The sequence below is a fragment of the Equus asinus genome, chromosome 3 (assembly GCF_041296235.1).
Source record: "Equus asinus isolate D_3611 breed Donkey chromosome 3, EquAss-T2T_v2, whole genome shotgun sequence".
NCBI lineage: Eukaryota > Metazoa > Chordata > Mammalia > Perissodactyla > Equidae > Equus > Equus asinus.
In genome coordinates this window covers 60,794,453-60,801,912 of record NC_091792.1, presented here as the reverse complement: position 1 = coordinate 60,801,912, position 7,460 = coordinate 60,794,453, and the positions used below count along the sequence as shown (strand labels likewise).

Here is a 7,460-nt window from a genome sequence, read left to right as displayed (position 1 = left end):
ATCAGAATAGCTAAAATAAAAAATAATGACAATACCAAATGCAGGCAAAGATGCAGAAAAACTAGATCTCTCACACATTGCTGACGGAATGTAAAATGGTACCACCATGCTGGAAGATGGTTAGGCAGTTTCTCGCAAAACTAAACATATACTTACCATATGACCCAGTAATCACACTCCTGAGCATTTGTCCCAGAGACATGAAAACGTATGTCCACACAAAAACCTGTACACAATTAGTTTTAGCAATTTCATTTGTAATAGCCAAGAAATGGAAACAACAAAAATGTCCCTCAATAGCTTAATGGTTAAATATACAGTGGTGCCTCCGTACCATGGGATTCTACTCAGCAATGAAAAGAAATGGTCTAAAGATGCATGCAACAACTTGGATGGATCTCAAGGAAGTTATCCTGATTTTTAAAAAGCCAATCTCACAAGGTCACGTACAGTATGATTCTGTTTATGTAACAGTCTCAAAATAACTAAATTACAAAAATGGAGGAAATTGGTGGTTACCAGGGATTAGGGATGTTGGGAGGGAGAGAGATGGGTGTGACTCTAAAGGACAAAGGGGGATCTTTGTGGTGAAGGAATAGTTCCGTATTTTGACTGCAGTGGTGGTTACATGAATCTATATACGATAAAATGATATAGAACCATATACACACACTGCATCATGCCAATTTCCTGGTTTTGATACTGTACTATAATTATGTAAGGTGTGATCATTGACAGAAACTGGGTAAAGAGTCCATGGAATCTCTGTGCTGTCTTTGCATCTTCCTGTGTATATGTATATATATTTGCACATATATGCAAATCCGTGGTAAATTAGCAGCCAAGAGACTTTCCTATGAGTAAAGCCTGTAAAGGGAGATAATTCGGCTGTTGTCAGTCTTTTCCTCACATTTTAATGACATATGGATGATGGTCAGGGATGAGAACAGTAATTGCACCTTCTTCCTTTTAAAACACGTGATATCAAAGGAAGGCTTGATTATTTAGAATTTGATATAAATTGTCAAACTGTAAGAAGAGAGGAGAATCAGTTTATTCAAGTCCACAGTCTCCTCATTTATAGGGGCCAATCAGTGTGTGCAGCCCTGTGTTACTACTCTTTCATTGGAAGTGTCTAAAATAATTCAGATTGGCTGAATAAAGGCATAATTGACCTTAGAGGGTCAAAATATGTCATCAGGGTCCTCATTACCCAGCAGGCTCTCTCCCACGTGTGAAGCCTGAAGACACACATCCTACAGACTTTGGAACCCCAATAGACAGAGGGCTTTTTCATCATTAGCCCCAGCTGGAAAGTCTCAGGAAAATTCCGAGTGCATCTTCAAATTGGACAACTTGGGACCCTCGTTCCAATAAGCCATGAGGAACAGATGTACCAAAGGAAAGAGATTCCTCCACTTGAAGAAGGTAGGAGAGAGGCCAAGTGCTGGGACCAGCCCTCCAAAAAAGTCCTCTCCACTCTTAAAAGGGAAATTGCCACATGATCCCTGACCCTGCAAACCTTGTGTTCCAAAAGAAGAAACAAGACAGACCCAAACGCACAATTTATATACAAATATCAAGAGATAGGAGATGCAAATATGCACACATTGAACCTCTAGTTTATGAAAAGACATTGATCTCAACAGGACGTTAGCAAAGTGTGAAGAATGAAATCCTGAACTGGTCCCTGAAGTGACTGGAGGGCCAGGAATCTAGCGTGGGGAGACTCCCAGAAGCACTTTCAAAGAGGGAGAGTATTTTGCCTCTTGGACACACAAGGTTAACAGGAGGGTCAAAAGGGAGCACAGCTTTGAACACGTGGTAAACTCTACACAACTGGCTGTTGGCATTATTTAGCAGAGAGCATGAGGAGCATATCCGGAACCTGAGGAGAGGCACAACGAGCGTTCCAAGCCAGCTGGCACAGCGAGACGAATGTCAGGGTTGAAGCTAAAAGACCTGAGTTCAGAGCCCTTCTGTGAAATTAGATAAAAGGATATGAGAAAATGCACACCAATGCTCAATGTAGTCCTGGTCCCCAATGATAACTTGAACAACAGTCGCCGTTCAGAGGGACAGTCCTGATTCACAAGGTCAATGCGCAGAACAAGAGGAGCAAGTGTGACCAAGTTGGAGGTGCAGACCCAGAAGATCAAGCTAGAACCGAGTTAGACTAACAAGACCCCATCTATGGAATCAAATCACATTGCAGCCCAAGTGATGGAAATATTCTGGATTTAGATAGTGCTGATGGTTGCACAGGCTTGTGAATATACTAAAAACCACTGAACTGTACATTTTAAAAGAGTGAATTATATTCCAATGTTTTTAAAAAATTGAAGCCTGACAGGCTGGAGGAGAGAGAAAGGTCAGAACAAGGCTGAAACGCAGAGTTAAGTCAGAATCTGGCCCAGCAGGCCACATGTTTTCAAATTGTCCTCACCTCTGCCCAAGCCACAAGGACTTCAGGTAATTCTAGAATCAACGAGCTCTTCTGGAGACTCAGGCCCAAAGAAAGTGCCCACCCTCACCAGGAGTTAGTCACCTTAGGGCCTCCTGGTCCCAAGGGCATGCTCTTACAAGCAGTAATGTCACCAGAATGGGAGGAGCTGCCTGCCAAGAATGGCACAGCCATGAGCTCCTGGGTCTGGAGGGGTTTGTGGACCTCTGGCCAACATATCTGGCAGCTGCCCACAGATTTCCTGCCCTGGACAGGGGTGACATAGGTAGCCAGAGCAGGATCACTGGACTGAACACCAGGCTGCTATTCGGCCCACGGCTAATAGTATTAATAATAGCTTTACTTATTTCTTTTAGTAACAAGCATCACACTTAGTGATTCCCGTCTCATTTAAGCTTCACGGTAACCCTATAAGATAAGAACTATTATAATGCCCATTTTACAGATTTGAACATTGACACTTAAAGATGTTAATTAATTTGCCTACACAAGAGGAAGAAATGCAATTTCTGAGGATTGACTCTTAATCACATGTTAATGGCAAACATCCCAGAAAAAGGACAGTCTTCAGATAGAAAGTCAGAGTTTAAGAATTATCTGGTGAGGGAGGGGCAGGTGGTGAGAAAGAGTGTCACTTTCTACTTTCTACAGTACTTCGAATTTTAGCGGTGAATATGTAACACTTCAATAATAAAAACCAATAAAAAGTGTGCGTGTGTGTGTGTACGTCTGCTTAAAGAACAGGGAGCGCAGACCTAAAACAGGTGGTCCTACAAAGTCTCTCTCTGGCCCTCTCCCTGGCGTGGATTTTGAGTGAATTTTAGAGAGTTCCGGCTGATTTTATCAGTGCTTACATCGTCCTCATGATCTCGGGGGCATACCCTCCGACTAAATGGAAGAAGCGTGGAGCATATACAACAACCAGCCTTCGCTGACAAGCACACTAAGGTGTAGCTGGCAGGTGGCTTTGCCAACTACACCCAAAGTGCACCTGGATGCCCTGGGCAGTGAGGGGCCGAGGGCTCCCATCCCTCCCAGGAAAGGCTGGCACTGGCCTGGGCTGGATCCGCAGAGCCCCAAACTAGGCCTCAGGACAGCAGAGTTTCAGGTTCCCCAAAATATGTAAAAGATCTCGAAAGTTTGAGACCACAGAAGATGAAAACAGGCTTCCCTCTACCTCACAAAAAATTTCATAAATGTATGGAGAAATGGAAATATGTGAAGTTTCTTAATGTTCCCATGATTATTTTTAACATTTCAATTTCTGAACACAAAATGTGCTACCTATGACTTGTGTTTCTTTCCTTGACATTGCTGGCCCCAACAGTGATGCTGTGAGACCCCCAGATTCTTGTGGTCACGTGTAGAAGACTGAGGCAAGATGTCCGAGCTGAAATTTGAATACAGGTGCTCTGGTTACCGCACCTTGATGCCAGGAGTTATCGCCTTGATCTTATAATAAAGAAGTGAGTGATCTCTCTACACCAATGTAATTTCCAAGAGAACCTCATCTTCCACCTTCTTCCCTATCAAAAAATCATTCTCGTTTACAACACTTCAGCAGGCAGGGCAATCTGTTCCTATAGAACCCCAGTTGGGATAAGTGGATGTTGCTGCTTCCAGTTCTTTGTTACTTAGAATGATGGAGACCTCCTGTCCAAATTTTAGATCAAAACTCCATAAGGGGTAGAAAACAGTATGGTGGTTCCTCAAAAAATTAAACATAGACTGGTCTATATGACCCAGCAATTCCACTTCTAGGTATATACCCAAAAGAACTGAAAGCAGGAACTAGAGTAGATATTTGCACACCTATGTTCACAGCAGCATTACTCACAATAACCAAAATGTCCATCCACAGATGAATGGTAAACAAAAGTGGTATACATGTACAATGGAATATTATTCAGCCATAAAAAGGAAGGAGATTCTGACACATGCTACAACATGGATGAACCTTGAGGACATTATGCTAAGTGAAATAAGCCAGTCACAAAAGGACAAATACTATATGATTCCTCTTATATGGGGTACTTAGAATAGTCAAAATCACAGAGGCAGAAAATAGAATGGTGGGTGCCAGGGGCTGAGGGGAGGAAAAATGGGGAGTTGTTGCTTCACGGGGACAGAGTTTCAGTTGGGAAGATGAAAAAAGTGCTAGCAATGGATTGTGGCAATGGCTGCACAGCAATGTGAATGTACTTAGCGCCACTGAACTGTACATTTAAAAATGATTAAGACGGTAAATTTTATGTTTTATCTATTTTACCATAATAGTTTTTTAAAACTCCATAAAGGGAAGCTACATGGGAACAAGCCAGTCCTCTGGCGAAAACAACAAACCCCTCTGGAGAACGAAGGCGTGGCCCGTGCTTCTACACCGATGTCTTGTACTGTTCAGCTCACTCTTCAGGAATTTTAATGATCTGACACCACGGGGAGTTTTACACTAAAATCTTCCTGTGACATAGTTTCTGCAATTTATTTGGCAGAGGAAGAGTGCAAAGACAGATAACAATAATAGACACCTTATTCATCACTTACAAAAATATTCATAACTAAAAATTCTTGGAAAGGAAAAATACTCATTTTTCCCGAATGTTTTCCCCTTTTTCCCAGGCCTTCATCTCTCTAGTTCCTGTGCCACCATACATTTGCTCTTTGATTTCTGGTAATCACTCACCTTTTCTGTTTCAGTTTCCTGGTCTATGTTTGGAAATAAGTAATAATTTGTACTTTGTCTCCTCCCCTTGCAGAGACTGTTGTAAGGATTCCGGTAGACTGGGAAGTGGGAGATAGGTTAAAACATCAAAGCATTGTGTTTATTCTTATTATTAAGAACTGCCTTGGGGAGATGCTGACTCCACAGGCAAGACTTACCCTAACAGTGCTAGGCATGAGAAGAGAGAATTCCTCAGCAGGCCTGTCAAGAGTCATCTGCTTCTCCCGGCTCCTCAAATCATGCCACAGCTGCCGCTCCCTGTTTCTTTCTGTGTGCCTGGCACGGCCCCGCAACCCTGGGTCATGTGGGGGGCAGGGAAGCGTGGCGGCCAGTAGAGCTGTACATCCATGCCATGTAGAAGGATGGGCTCCCTATCACCGGGAGTATTCAAACAGGGTATGGATAATCACCTGGCAGGGGATTCCTGCTCCGGGCAGGAGATTGGAATTTGAGGTCTCTTCCAATTCTAAGAATCCATTGATTTCTTTATTCCTGGATTAGGAATCAGTTTATCTGGAACCCAACATGGCTCCAACCCTTCCTTGCTGTGTGACTGGACCACAGGCACATTCCTAACCTCTCTGAGCTCAATTGTCTCCATTATATCTTATTATTATATAATCTGCCTGCTGCTCCTCTGGTGAGAAGCCCAGAAAATGCTACACGAGCAAGTGCCTTGAAAATCAGTTATTTTTTATTGCCATACTAGGAAGAGTAGTACTGCCATTACTATTATTTCTACCCTCAGAGGACACTTGCACAACCTAAACAAATACCACAGAGCAGGCATCCTCACTCATCAGAAAGGCAGGTCTAGTGCCTGAGACTTGGGGCAAAGACGCCGTGAAGTCAGCGTTTCTCCCCATGAGCAATGACTCCTTAGGTTTGTTTCCTGTCAACCTCAGGCCCTTCTGAGTGACCTTTCAGACGGATCTCTGGAAGCTTGTGAATGTTGATTTTTTTTAAAAATGTCCAACAGGGTTGCATTCCCTAGCAGGGCTTCCTTCCACTTGTACACATACCAAAAAAAAGGGCTTGCTGAATTAATGAACCACTTCTCTTATCTATTTTTCCTGTTATCTAATTCCGAGGGGAAAGCTGGGAGCTCTGAGGGAGCTGGGAGACGCAGCTCACAAGCCTCCCTCCCACCCGCTGAGAACAGCCTGGAATCCCCGGGACTGAGGAACTAAGACTGTCCCTGAGAGTTTGCCTGGCGCCGGTGTGAGGAGCCACTGGGACATCGCTCCCACCGTGGGTGAGTCCCCTCCTGGCCCTCCTGGTGACCCCTCTGTGAGGGCAGAGAGGGAGATGCACTGAGGGAGCCCAGGAGGAAGGCCGGGAGGTCCAGGAGCCGCAGGGCTGGAGGCATAGAAGGTCGGTGGGGATCGCGCTGAATATCAGACTGCGGGAGAAGGGAGGTGGGGAGAGAGGGGAGGGAAAGCACTAGCCAGTGTGTGACGGAGGATGTGCAAGAGGCTCTCAGACCTTTGGGAACAGGAAGAAAGGATGAGATTCTTCCCAGGCCAAGCCACACAGGCAAGCCTTCCTTTCCCACTTCCTCTCTCTGGTTCATTTTCTCTCTGTTTCTCTTTCTCACAATTGGGTGACATTATAGCTTCTGTATTTCCCGGTTCAGCTTCCCACTCCAACAATCAGACATCAACGGGGATGGTCAGCCTCTCAAGAAAAAACAGATAAATACACACCACACAAAAAAACAAACGCATCTGACCAGGTGCCCCTGGGCCTCTTGCCTCTGCTCCCTCCAACACACTCAGATCGCATGGCTTTCCCCCGGTGCCTGCTGCTGGCATTCTGTCTTGAGAACCCCCTTGGAAAGCTTGAGAGACCCCCTTCCTGACCCATGCCAGACCTGCCTGGTATGCTCTCGAGGCAGAAAGGCTCACCGGTGTTTCCTGTTGGGTTCACTGGTGAGTCGGTGAATAGGCCTCAGGGCGGCCAGGAGCTGATACTTTTCTTGGCCTATTCACAGGCCAAGCGTCAGCCAGGCTTGGTGTGGCCTTTAATGGTTCATTTTTTCTGGAGACAGACGTGTGACGGGAAGGGAGGTGGGGGTGGGTCTCGCAGGTGTACCACAGTAACTGCGCCTTCCTTCCCCGAGCCCACTGCGTGTTTGAAGAGCTTGGTTGCGTGTGCTTTTACACACAGGTCAAAATTACCTCTGCTTCCTATAAATCCAGAGTTTGGGCAAATGAGCTTTGAATCTTATTTGTAACTGAGAGAAGGGCTGAGTCCAGAAGAAAAGGAGAGACA

The 7,460-nt window shown here is 45.0% G+C and overlaps 1 protein-coding gene across 7 annotated transcripts in view; it reads left to right on the top strand.

The window, feature by feature from the left end:
* Positions 1-6,306: 6,306 nt before the first annotated feature.
* Positions 6,307-7,460, top strand: part of GATA4 (GATA binding protein 4) — an 80,717-nt gene continuing 79,563 nt past the window's right edge. For 6 of the 7 annotated variants that reach the window (XM_044766927.2, XM_070505085.1, XM_044766930.2 and 3 more), the window contains exon 1: positions 6,307-6,441. The gene's annotated coding sequence lies outside the window, so the exon portion shown is untranslated. Of the gene's footprint in view, positions 6,442-6,538; positions 6,561-7,460 lie in introns of those variants that run through there. The other variant, XM_044766929.2, reaches the window with a different exon arrangement.